Here is a 12334-nt window from a genome sequence, read left to right as displayed (position 1 = left end):
CCTTATTCACAAATGTGAAGGGCTGGTAATACTTAAGCCGATGAGAAATTCACTGAGGACCTTATTAAACACTGTCCTTTAGCCATGGCTTTTGGCCTGTAATAATGCAAGAGTAAGCACGAGGCATGGAAAAGGGTTTGTCCTATGCCAGTTCCCTGAAATTATTGCCTTTGTTTGCACAGAATCATCAGAAGCACTAGGATTTGAATCATGACTTTCCTAGACATACATACCCAGGCTTTACTGTCTGATGATCCATATCGAGTGTATATGTAAGCTATACAGACTGCCGCTATACAGTACAATTAACACTTCAAAAGCATTTGAGATGTGTTTTGTTTAGGAATCATTGTTCTGGCTTCTTTAATTGCTAGGTGCTTTGTATTAGATATAATGCATAGATATAATTCAAGGTGCAGTTTTTGTATGTAATGCTTTTTGTCTTGCTTTGTTATAAAAGGCTTTTCTCTAGCTTCTGGGAAAAAGAATCAGGATAATATATATCCTATCAATCAGTTGTATATCCAGTATGTTACACTTTCCATCTGAGAATGTCACTGATTGCTGCTTGAGATCTGTCAGCCTCTTGTCCCATAATAATTCAGGCTGTTGCCCCCATACCTGATTTCTTTGCTGTATGTTTCAGTCCCAAAGATGTACAGTGTTTGACAGAAGCAGAAAAGCTTTGTACCTGTTGGACAGTGGTAACAGTGGGCAAAACTAGCTTTAGCATGCTATGACAAATTCATCTGTGATACTGATACTGCAGAAATGAGGGTCAGCAGACAATGCTCTCTCTTGTCAGAGGAATGCAGAAGTGTTAGTTATTGAAACAAACCAAAAAGAGCCATTTCTGAAGTTTCTCTTGTGCTTGTCCCATGAACACCCTCCGTTGAGAGGGTGGTTTGAGCACAACCTCGGCACAGGAGTTCCATGCCAAGTCTCTGCTTGGTGCTGAGGAGCCCTGGCTCTGCTGTTATTACACATCAGGGCTCTGCTTTGCTTATGGATATCTTCAGCTGAGCTTTCCCTTCTTTCAGTCACTGATAGTGTATGTGTCATCTCTCCTACTTAGTAAATTCTTTCCTTGAATAGTATATAAAAACCAGTTTTAACTTGGTTTTTTGCACATGTGCGGGGTCTTGTTTGAGGGCCCAGTCACTGCTTGAGGTCAAGGGCTGAGTTCCAGGTCCTTTGGTGTAATACAGCTCTGTAGGGAATGGAGCAGCACTGCTTTTCCTTGGCTGAAGGCTTGGCCCTGGATGTAGAGATAAACATTTGAATTTCACTTCTTAGTTTAGTATCCACATCAAAGATACTGAAGTTTCCTTGTATCTGTTTGCTAGAGGGAAGCATGAATTGACAAAGGAAATTCTTACTATAAAGTTCATAGGTTGGGCTGTTTAATGTTAAGTTCTTCCCCACACCCATTTCTGTGTTTCCCTCTTGTTTCTCCCAGCACCTCACTGGGATTGAGGAACAAACCCGAAGGCCTCCACTGAAGTGACTGTTTAGCTGCCAGTTGTGAATCTCTCGAGGTGCTGGATTTAGACTCGCACTGTGGTGTGGAGTTGTTCTCAGATGATTTTTATCACTTCAACAACAAAATGAGGGACAAGACCTGAGGCCTGTCCTCCCCATGGGTGCTTTGCACTGAGGTGTCTCAGCAAACACAGTCACTATGTGTGTTGTGGTGTGAAAGAGTCAGTCAGCACTGGGGTCTGATGCAGCCTTCTAGCTGAATGCAGCACTTGTGTGCTGGAGCTTCTTTGTGCCTTGTTCAGCTATAGCCATCTGTCACTGGGATAGATGTGCAGCAAAGCGTGGGCAGAATCTGCACCAAAATAGGTTCGATCTTTCCAGGACTAAAACTAATTTTTGGACTTCTCAGGCAAAAAAGTGTGTATGGAGAAGGGGAGAAGTCTTGGGATGGTGACTTGATGCTGTGCAGCTATGCTGCTGCTCTTCTGCCTCTCAGGACAGTGCAGGGAGCTTTCCAGAGTCACAAAGCTGCCGTAGCAGTCATAGCACTGAGCAGTTCTTGCCTGGAAGGTGAGAGCAGGGCACAATTCCAAAACAGAGCTGTTTATTGGGCCTGTGTTAGGTGGATAGTTGTGGTAGGGCTTGTGGCATCATCTTTAATGTCATCCCTACCATCATCATCTTGCTCTGTGTCCTGCATAAGAGCTACCACTGTGTCTGTTAATGGCCTGTACCTGCTCTTACCCCTGCAAATCTCTCCAAAGGCCTGGCCAGCCTTTTGCTGCTTCCTGTTCTTCTAAGTGGTGAGCAAAGTCTGCATCCCTAAATCCTGTTTGCTTGCCTATGGGCCCCTCTGTGAGAGCTGCAATATGTGTGCTAGCTGTGGGACTGAGCAGCAGCACAGGCAAGCATGAGATTCAGGGGAAAACTCCAAGAGAAGATACTCTTTTTTTCTAAAGTGGTTTAATTCTATTTCAGAGCCAAGTGTCCACATCACTAAAATCCTGACCACAGCAGGCACTGACGTCAACTCTGAGGATGCCTGCAGCCAAAGAATCTGATGATAGATGGCTGTAGAGACTGGATTTCATTACCTTTCCTGGGATTAATTAGGCCTTGGCCAAAGGAGGGTGATGGAGCTTTACCCCATCCTCACTCTTCTGCCTTGCTAAAGGATCACTCATCCTCTGGCCTCTAAACAGATCACTGTTGTTAATTCATGGCAGTACTCATAACCCAGTTTTATAAAGAGAGGTAAGTGCATGGCAGCCTGAAGGCTGTTAGAGCTGGTAGTGCACAGTGAGCACTGAGTGCTCTCCTCAGTGTCACAGCACTGGCTCCTTTCTAAGGTACAGAGGGACAGTGGCAGAGATGGAGAGGCTACAAACAATTGTTCTTTTGTGTATTTAATTCAAACACTGCAAAGGGCTTTTTCTGCTTTTCTTTCCTCTCCTGTCACTATCCAGGAAAATGCCTTGATGTGATGCATTTGGTGTTGGTGGCATGGAAGGATCCTCTAAAGATACCAAGCTTAACATCAGGTCTTAAAAACCTGGGTGAAGGAGGTTGTGTGCAAGGCATTTGAGAAGCCCTGCAGAAACAATGAGCTCTGCTGTGTGCTGTCTTTGAATGTTTGCATGAGCTCTGTCAACTGTGTCTGTGCACTGAGGGTGCTTCCTGGGACACTGTCAGGGTTTGCCTGGCTCCAGGGACATCTGAGTGCGCTGATGTTTCCAAACTCACGTGTTGCCTCCACACTTTCTTCTGGCATTTCTGGCTTCTCTGGGTGTTTTTAGGTGTTTGGGGAACTACCTGAGCCCTGCAGCTTGCTGGGGGAAAAACCCCAGTGTAGTTTGGATTATAAAATACAGAGCTACAACATTGATCTCTCTCAATTTGCTACCCTGGGGGAAGGCAGGAATCTCAAAAGCTTGAAATATAAATGCAGAAGAACCATAAATATAATCAAGTGCAGAGTTAAACTGGAACAATGTACAGCCTGTTGGCTCTGAGCCGTCTCTTGGCTCTGATAGTCTGGGACTGGCTGAGAAAGACCCCACATTGAGGTTGTTTTCCAGATTGGTTGCCAAAGAAGGTGCTTGTCCTGCGATTGTACCTGAGAGCTGTCAGAGAGCCATTAGCTGCAAATCAGTTTTGAAAAGCTTCATGCTTTCTTCCTCTACCTTTCCATATGCTGAACAGTCCTGCCTGCAGAAGTACAAGTAGATGTGTTTTCCTTTATTCTTAGTCTGGAATACTCAGAATGCTTTGGTTTCTCTTTTCCCCAGCACTCTGTTCATATTCGTTTATAGAAGGTCAAGTGTCTTTCATCCAACTCTCATCTCTCATCTCTCTTGCATTCCCAGCAGTGGAAATGTACCCTGTTAAACTTGACCATGTAGTCTTGACAACTCACATCTTACGGAACAGCACAGAGGACTGATGCAGATGGAAGATGCTGTGTGCTCATGCATACGTAATCTCGTAAGTCATGGCTGTAGGTTTCTACAGAGACCATACATGGCGTATTCACAGCATGTGAGGCAAGCTGGCTCAATATCTCAGAGTAATTTTTCCTGAGAACTTACTTGGAGGCCCTGTTTCCTACCAGCTCATGGGGTGTCCTCTTTGAACTTCCCTGGAGTGGAGTTACTGTGGTTCCTACCTGAGCTGTCCCTTTCAGAGACCCAGCAGGTGTAAGGGCTTTCAGTGGTGGCATTCTGGGCTAGGCACGCTGGCTTTGTTTGAGTGAGAGCTTTTTGTTTTGTGAAGGAGATATGAAATGGTCATTCCCACTGGAAGTCAGTGAGGGACTAGCACCTGACGTGGATTCTTGGAGAACATTAACCTTGATGAGTGGTGTCTACGCCAACTATCCCCTTACTTTCTCTCCCATAGAGCTGGAACAATGGAAAAAGTAAGTTCTGCTGCTTTGTGGGAACTTTTTCCATACAACCAGACTAAAAATTCCTCTCTAGCTGTCTCAGGAGAGGATTTCCCACAAACACGTTGGCTTATTTCCCATGCTTCAAGCGAAGATGGTTACTGCTCCCAATCCCATGTGCAAGAGACGTTTCTGTGCTAAAGGTGTGGGTCACTGGTAAAGGGCTCAATATAATGTTTGGATTTGTTACTGACAAAGCTCGTATGTCTTGGGTTCTTTCTCATCCTCCTGGAAAAGCCTGCTTGAGCCTGGAGCTGCGGGATGGAAGGAGACTGGAAGCTGTGATGGATGGGTCCACACAGCCCTCCCAGCTGGTGGAACAAGTGAAAGCCACTGGGAAGGGAAGTGTTCACATTTCAGAGTGGGTTTTGTCTGCCCAGAGCAGTGTTGAAGTAACTTGGTCAGAGGAGGAAGTCCTGCCTTTCACAGTGCATCTTACTGTCAGCTGGCTCTGGTGTTCATTTACAGGGTGTTTGATGGTTCTTAAATCTCTCCTTCAGTTAAAGAATTCTGGCAAAAGGGGGAGGAAAAAGTAAAACTTGTATTTGCAGCTGGAGCTGGGCAGCACTGGGACTTCAGTGCTGGAGGCAAAAAAGCCCAAACCTATAAACCTGTTCTATTATCTGTGAGACAAACAGATCCAGCCTGAATCCAGCCGAGAATTTGGATTTTGCAGATGGATCCTAGTTTTCTAAATGGGAAGGTGGAAGTGTCTGTGACTTGAATATCATGTTTGGGGCATGGCTATGAGAGTCAAAACTGGTTTTCAAAACGGGTGCCCAGTTTTATTGCCAAAACGTGTCTTTTGATAGCTAAACTATACTTTGATAGCTAAACCATCCAGCATTGCCAGGAGCCTGGGAATGCCTTCCACTTTCATATAAGGGTCTCTACATTATTTCTGATGGAAAATAAATGCCTTGAACTATAATGTTTGCTGCAGAATGTCTGCCTTTGCAAGCACTGCCTGATGCTTTTGATCACTAAAATAAAAACCAAGTGGACTGGAGTACTCACTGGGCCAGTTAAAGAGCACTAGACATGGGGATCCACAGGGGAATTAAACAAGTTATGTTGGAATGAGGGGGTTTATAATCCTGAGCTGTGCTAGTTATGGGGATGGTTGATTGCACTTGAGGTCTGGTTGCAAACTGGCTCGAGGCTGGTTACATCCTGTGGGATAGCTCCTTCTGTGCCAAGGGGGTGAGCTCCATGTTCAGGCAGCAGCTGGGATGGGTTTGCTGGGTGCAGTCACCAAGTTTTCACTAGGTGATCAGAGCTGCACTCTAACCTGAATGTGACCAAGCACTCAGCACTGGAGAGTAAGGAGAAGAGGCCAGCAGAGGATTCAGCTGGCTGGACTCCATGGGTTCCATCCCAGGTCCCTTTTCACACGTTTCCTTTGAAAATTATGTGGTGCAATCTTTTTATCAGGCTTGAATCTGGTTTTGAGTCCTGGGGGGGAGATGTGGGGCTTTGTTTCCTGATCTGTTGTCTAGAAGCACAGTTACTTCTGAGGGCTGCTTCTGGTTTGAGACTCAGCAGTTCTCTCTGTGTAAGTCTCATTGCATACATCTAATCCCCATCATTAATGAGCATCAAGACCTGCATGAATTCTCCTGGAGGAGTCTAAATCTCCCAACCTCATCTGAGCTCCTCTGTAGGATTCATGCCTTGCTCTTGCTTTCCTCAGTGGGAAATCTTCATTCCTTTGTATGTATCTGCATTAGGGTTAACAGCAGCATCTTGGTAAATTAACTTGGAAATCGCTTGTTTGCCCCTCAGGTTTCTCAGGATTTTGTTGGAGTAAATTGGCTGAATGCATAGCAAGAAGTAGTAACTTCTGCCTCTAGGGTTATTTTGTAGTAAAACAGAGGATGGGAAGGTTTCCTTGATGAGGAATTTATGCCTTGCTAATAAGAGAGCTTGGGCAGCTTACTCCTGGGTAATCATTGATGGGTTGGCAGTGTCTTCACACAGGCTGTCTTATAAAGCTGCAGGAAAGAGTGCTGAGCCTGTCTAGTTTTGTATTGATCTATTCTCATTCCCAAATATGAAAGACTAAACTACTGTTTTATCTAAAACAAAAGGAATGGGGTTGTGGTGTCCGGAGCAGCTGATTGACTGGCACAGACACAGCGAGCTAATTCTTGTCCATTCAAAGGCTTGGTGGCTCTTGATTAATATTAACTTGGGGCGTTGTGCACTGGCAAATCAAGAGGAAAGACCCCACATGGTGGGGCCAGAGGCTGCTATTATTTCTAGCAAATGCTTGTGTGTGGCTGTTTTGCTTCAGGCTTCATGGAGTGATCAGTGTTGTCAGCTCTCGTCTGAGCACTGTCCTCAATGAGATCCCTGCTGCAAGCCTGAATGGATATTCCTCGACTCAGATTAGTGATCCTTGCTGGAAATGCATCATTGGTGCCTGTGAAGTTTGATCAGGTCTTGCTTTATCTTAATGGGTCTGTGTACACAGGATCTTCAGTTCCAGGGGGAGTTGGGAGGGCAGAGTGCCGAAGAGTGTTTTAAGATCAAATGCCTCTGACTACTCCAATATCAGCACATTATCTACCAATTAGTAGCAAGAGCTCCAGTGTCCTTGTACACACAAGGCAGTCATCTGTTCAAGAAGTTATCAGATGTATGAGAGAAAACAAGTGTGTGTTTTCAAGGGCTACACAGGAAAAACTGCAAAGGGAGGTTGTTGGTTTGCTGATATTGGATTGATGTACAGCTCAGGTGGAAAAGTGAAGTGGGGAATTCATTTGCTTGTGGATGCTGATGCTCTTGTGAGATCCGGCATACTTGCTTCTAATCCCCACTGCATATCCAGGAGCCAAATGTTTTCTGCCATGGTTGTGGCCCAACTGTTTGACTCTGTATTCATCTCTCTCATGAGCCGCCCTGTCTGTCATCAGATAGCCTGAAATATGTTTTATACTGTGGTTTGTAGGGGGAGGGTTGTGGAGGTGGTGGTTCCTGCATCCCTTCAGGTTCCCCTCTTGAAGAGAGAAAGGACCTTTGGCATTATTCCTCTCCCAAGGATAAGTGGTCTGATGCATTCCAAGCACTAGAAAAGGGTGTTGAAGCAGTCTTAATTTAATCAGCTTTACAGGTGACATCTAGAGACAACTGGGAGTCTGATTTTAATTGTCTTAATCACTAGATGCTCTTAGAAGTATTTGATATAGTTAATCCTTAATATTCAGCACACTCATTGTAGAATGAGATGCAAGCACACACTGCAGACATACGGAGGTCAGATGCCCTCCTGCTCTCTCTGTCTGGAGCTCCTTGCAGAACAGCAGGGAAAGAATATCTGCTTCCCACAGATGTTCAGCTTGTGGTGGTTTGACTATAATGAACCAAATCCTATTTATCTGGGCTGGTGTAAGTCTGCATTAACATCACTTGGTTTGTGGTTACACCTGTTGGAGTAAGGGTACAGCTCTGGGGCAGAATCTGCTCATGCATGTTCTGCCTTGAACCACTGAACTAATCCTGCTGAACGGATTAATTGTTAGAGGCCTGAGCCAATAGTCATTGAACTCAAAAGAAAGATTCTCTTTGGCATAGATGGATTTGGGATGGGGATCCATAGGATTATAGTGGCATCAGACTGTTGCTGCGTAATACTGCTTGTTGGTTGGATTTAACCGTCGCATACTAACCCTGAATGTGAACATCCTCCTTGCATGCAGGCGTAACTTGTGCCCATCACCCCTTGTCTTTCTACGTTCATGTCATAGCTCTGATATTTTTTAGGTTCAGATCTGGATCATGTTCATGTTTTGTTTTTTTTTTCTCAAATAACAAAAAGGATTAGACATCTGCTGCAAATAGATGATTTGGGTTTTCTGCAGAGTGCCCATTCCTGTGCAGCTCATTGTCTTTTGAATGGATATTTAGCTGTTTAAGGCAGATATTTGGAATAAAGTAGATGATTTGGTGTTAATCTGCTCTCAAACATCCTTTTGATTAGATTAGGCAAAACAGAAACAGCCCAGCAAACTCTGCATTCTGCATCGTGTGGATGTGTGTACCGTCAGTCTCTTGTGACCTTTGGGTCTCCATGCAGCCTTCTCTTCTCCAGGATGAACAGCCCCAACTTTCTCAGCCCGTCTTCATACGGGAGGTGCTCCAGTCCCTTCATCATCCTTGTGGCCTCCTCTGGACTTGTTCCAACAGTTCCATGTCCTTTTTATGTTGAGGACACCAGAACTGCACACAGTGCTCCAGGTGAGGTGTCACAAGAGCAGAGTAGAGGGGCAGGATCACCTCCTTTGACCTGCTGGTCACACTTCTTTTAATGCAGCCCAGGATACGATTGCTCTCTGGGCTGCAAGCACACACTGCAGCTGGCTCATGCTCATTTTCTCATCAACCAACACCCCCAAGTTCCTGCAGGGCTGCTCTGAATCTCTCCTCTGCCCAACCTGTAGCTGTGCCTGGGATTGCTCTGACCCAGGTATAAGAGCATGCTGATAATGAGCTAACCAAGATTCCTCCTTCATTATTACATGTCAGGTGTTAGTTCTTTGTACTTTTTCCCCTCAAGACGAGGTACAGACAGGGCACAAGAAAATACCATTCATGGTTACAGTCTGTGAACTCTTTGTGACAAGCAGTCACTGGGAAGACTCAGAGAAAAGCTTGTGCTTGTGCCTAGGAAATGTTCCTGAGCTTCAGCAGGAACATGAGAAGCTCTTACGAGTCAGGAGAGCAAGAGCAGGGAGGATCTTGCTGATGTGATCTAGCCCTTTGTATGGGAAAGACCTCCCAAATGCCAACACAGCACTCACTGCCTGAGCTTGCATCTTCCACCTATGCAAGTACACCGCTGGCTTGCATTCAGAGATGCTTTAAGCTTGAGCTGGGGCGCATGATCCTCAAAAGTGCTGCTGGTCCTGAGCTGGTACTGCAGCAGGAGCATGGGTATGAGCAGCATGGCTCATCAGCTGTCATTACAGGCAAAATGCTGTGCTATGGTAGAGCTAATCTGGTTTGACTGGGATAACCAGATCATCCAAGCACTGTCAGGGTGTAAGAGAGGGTTATAATGCTTGTTATGTGGCTGGAGTAAGATGCCCAAAGTCAGTTGTGCTAAAGTCAGAGGTGAACCAGGCTCTCTCCTGGTCATTTAACCTTCCTTTCCCTTGGGTTGTTAGAGCTACAGCCTCTCTGCTCGTGTGTGGCTGCTCATGTTATGCTCTATGAGTAAATATCCTGAGTTATGCACACACAGCAACTCCTGCATCGCATTCCTGTGCAGGCAGCTGCTGTTGGAGCTGCTGATCCCCTGGTCTGGCTCCAGTCTGGCCACAGAGTAATAATTACTTTCTTGATGGACAAGCCAGGCTATTGTTTTGTACCTTCCCTTCTCCATTTTATTGGTAGTGAGATAGTTACATGATTTCTGAGTGAATAAGTCAGTACTTTTCCATGTGCATCTGGTTGAGCATTATGCTCTTGGTTGCTCATCTCTTTCAGTTAGTACTGTTAGGTTAGGAATGGCACCAGATCCATCCCAGTGGGTTTTATGTGGGAACGATGCCTGAACAAAAATCCTACCCTTGAAAAGGCTGTGAAACTTCAAAACCCTGCAGCTTGATTGGTTTTCTGGTGGAAAGAAAACACTATCTATGCTTTGCTTGGCTGCCTATTACAATGCTTAGTGCTCAAGATAAATTTTTCCAGTTCAGAAGGTGTCCTGAGCCTGCTCTTCTCTCTTTGCCAGTGCTCTGCCTGGGAAATGGCTTATAAATGTCTCATTAAAGACCTGTGTGTGCCTCCTTTTCTTTCTTTTTGTCATGGGATCAGCTCACTGAGAGCAGCTGTCTTCACTTCCGTAACAGCAGCCCCCAAACCACGCTTGTGCTTTACAGATTCCCACAGCCTGAGAAACCACGGACAACTGTGCACGTATGTGTGTGCTGGGGTTTGCAGACATGGTGGGCTTAGGCTGAGCTCGTTCCCAAGCTTTTCCATGCTGCTTTGAAAAGAAACGACTCCAAGAAGTCAGCTTTGTGCAAGGTTTATAAAGGAGCTGGCCATATGGTGTGTCTATAGCTACGCCACCGAAGCCGTGGAGCCGCGGGTGAGTGTGCTGAGGATTTGAAGGACGTGGTTACATGGTGCAACGTTCAGGCTGCCCTCAGGAAAGAAGCTCACTACAGGCAGGAGCCATCCCTGTAAGTGCATCTCTACCAGTTGGTGTTCTGGCTCTCCAGGCTGTCTCATGGGTGTCCATTGTACTGGGATACCCCAGGCTGCTTTCTAATGTTTCTTTCTGTCCTTAAGACTTCTAGTAGTTGTGGTCTGGACAAGGTAAACCTGTTTGGATATGGGATTGAGGGGACAGGACTCCTTGGATCTTTACAGCTAAGGTCTTGTTTAAATGGAGGATTATATCCTCTAATTCAAATAAGCTGTAGTGAATAATGTGAATAATGCTTCCAAGTAGCATTTTCTCTAGTTGAAGTGACTTCATTTACAGAAGGATTTAGCCTGTGTTATTCCACAATACAGTCGGGCTTACTTTAGCATAGTCTTAGCTTTTTCAAATGTGTCTGGCTTATTTCTAGAGGCAGGGGTGCCAGAAGCCGGGGAGGCAGACATGGATGCTCTGTCCTTTGTCAAACCTGAAGCACCCTTAAAATTGGGGGATTTTTGTTTCCATTATTTTCTGGGCAAACTGGTGCTGCTGCAGAGGTGTGATAGATGGGTCGGATCCCAGGCTGTTGAATAGCGTATTGAAACATGAATGTTGAAAGGATATATACTTAGTTTTTAAAATAATAATAATGTAAAACTGAAGACTGTAATCTTGAGATGAATAGATCCATCCATATGCTGCAAGTTAATTATCCCTCACTGAAAGGAACCCTGTGCATTTTCTACTAGTCACTTGCCTCCTGAGTGCCCTGTGCTGCCAAAACCTCTCTGCTTTGCATATTTTGAATACCATTGTTTATTTGAAAAGCCCAAAATCCTCACCCATAGCAAGTATATACCTTTGCTGTTTGTTTCTTGTAAGAATGATACTGGATTTGATCTAGTGTAGCTCCTAAACCCCAGGGTCCTCCATCACTCCTGTCTCCAGCGGGCACCACGAAAGCACGTCTCGCCTGTGGCAGAGCAGATTTCGTACCAGCCAGCCTCTTGAATGAGACCTTTATAAGAAGGCTTTTGTTCCCTATGTCTGTTTGAGGTTCAGTGCCCTTCCCAGCTGCCCCTGTGAAGACAAATATTTGCCTCAATGGGTATCTCCTTGCATTCAGTGCTGCAACTTTGCAGCAGCTCTCATTTTATTTTGCTTGTTCATTCATAAGTCTTGTTTGCTTTCTTATTTTCTTCTTTTCCTTCATCCTCCTCACAGGTTTCTTTCTAGGCCTGTGTCCTTTCTTCGAAGGAGCCAGAGCCAGTGATGCTGAAGTTGCATCAGATCTTAATATCCACGCCTTGGGGGTTATTCCAGGGAACAGTAGGCAACAGATTTCCAGGGTGCCAGATGCAGAGCTTGTCTCCATGCCAGATTACAGCCCCAACTTTTCAGCTTTGAACTTGCAGAGCTCTCAGTTGTTGTTTCCAAGTCAGCCATAAATCTCTCGGGCTGCTTCCTCCCACAGGCATTTGGCTATTGCTTGCAGTGTTGCTTTCTCTCCCAGTCACCTCTTCCTTCTCTCTGCCTTGTCCTGCAGCTCGGAAGGGCTGTGATAAATCTTGCAGAAAACAGCTGCTTCGTTGCTGTGCTGGGTCATTTGAATTTGGGTATGGCAGAGTGGGCTGGCTTTCACTGGATTGCCAACAGTGTCGTGTTTGTGTAATCCCAGCTGCTTAACAAGCTCCAGTCTCTGTGTGGGAACCTGGAAATGACATGTGGTAAGGCCTCACCATCACCCAGTGCTG

The 12334-nt window shown here is 45.5% G+C and overlaps 1 protein-coding gene across 3 annotated transcripts in view; it reads left to right on the top strand.

Annotated features, from left to right (window-relative positions):
- CLIP2 (CAP-Gly domain containing linker protein 2) overlaps positions 1-12334 on the top strand; it is a 54411-nt gene that overhangs the window by 578 nt on the left and 41499 nt on the right. The gene's annotated exons all lie outside the window — the stretch shown is intronic.

Source organism: Melopsittacus undulatus, chromosome 13 (genome assembly GCF_012275295.1).
Source record: "Melopsittacus undulatus isolate bMelUnd1 chromosome 13, bMelUnd1.mat.Z, whole genome shotgun sequence".
Lineage (NCBI taxonomy): Eukaryota > Metazoa > Chordata > Aves > Psittaciformes > Psittaculidae > Melopsittacus > Melopsittacus undulatus.
This window is presented reverse-complemented; position numbering and strand designations above follow the sequence as displayed.